Source organism: Elephantulus edwardii, unplaced genomic scaffold (genome assembly GCF_000299155.1).
Source record: "Elephantulus edwardii isolate Elephantulus edwardi_28Jun2011 unplaced genomic scaffold, EleEdw1.0 scaffold00059, whole genome shotgun sequence".
Lineage (NCBI taxonomy): Eukaryota > Metazoa > Chordata > Mammalia > Macroscelidea > Macroscelididae > Elephantulus > Elephantulus edwardii.
This window is the reverse complement of record NW_006399809.1, coordinates 6,466,785-6,467,454: the sequence shown is the minus strand read 5'-3', so window position 1 is coordinate 6,467,454 and position 670 is coordinate 6,466,785.

Below are 670 nucleotides of genomic sequence, written 5' to 3'. Positions count from 1 at the left end.
GTCTGACATACTTTGGACATGTTGCCAGGAGGGACGGGTCCTTGGAGAGGGACATCATGCTTGGGAGGGTGGAGGGACAGCGCAGGACGAGAAGACCCTCTATGCGATGGATTGATTCAGTGACTGGGGTAATCGGGATGGGTGTGTCAGAGGCAGTGTGGTTGACGCAGGATAGAGCAGGGTTTAGGGCTGTTGTGCATAGGGTCGCTGTGAGTCGGAAACAACTGACGGCACATAACAACAACAACAACATATAAAAACTTTTTTATAATTAAGTAGCAATAAAGAAAAGAAGTTCAAGCTGAAGATAAAGAAAGTTAAATCCAATCCACAAGAACAAAATTTTGACCTTGAGTCTATCTCACCTGAATATAAAAAGCATCTCAAGAATAGATTTGAGGCCTTGAACACTAATGACTTGATGATCAGAGGAGCTGTAAGAGGATATAAAGACTATCTTCCAGGAAGAATGCAAAAGATCCTTACAAAAACAGGGAAGGAAGAAAAGTATTGAAATGGATGTCATAAGACACTCTGAATATTGCACTAGAGTGCTGAGAAGCTAAAGCAAAAGGTAGAAATCAGTAAGTTAAAGAGCTGAACAGAAGATTTCAAATGGCATCTCCAGAAGGCAAAGCATACCAATATAATGAAATGTGCAAAGAGCTGG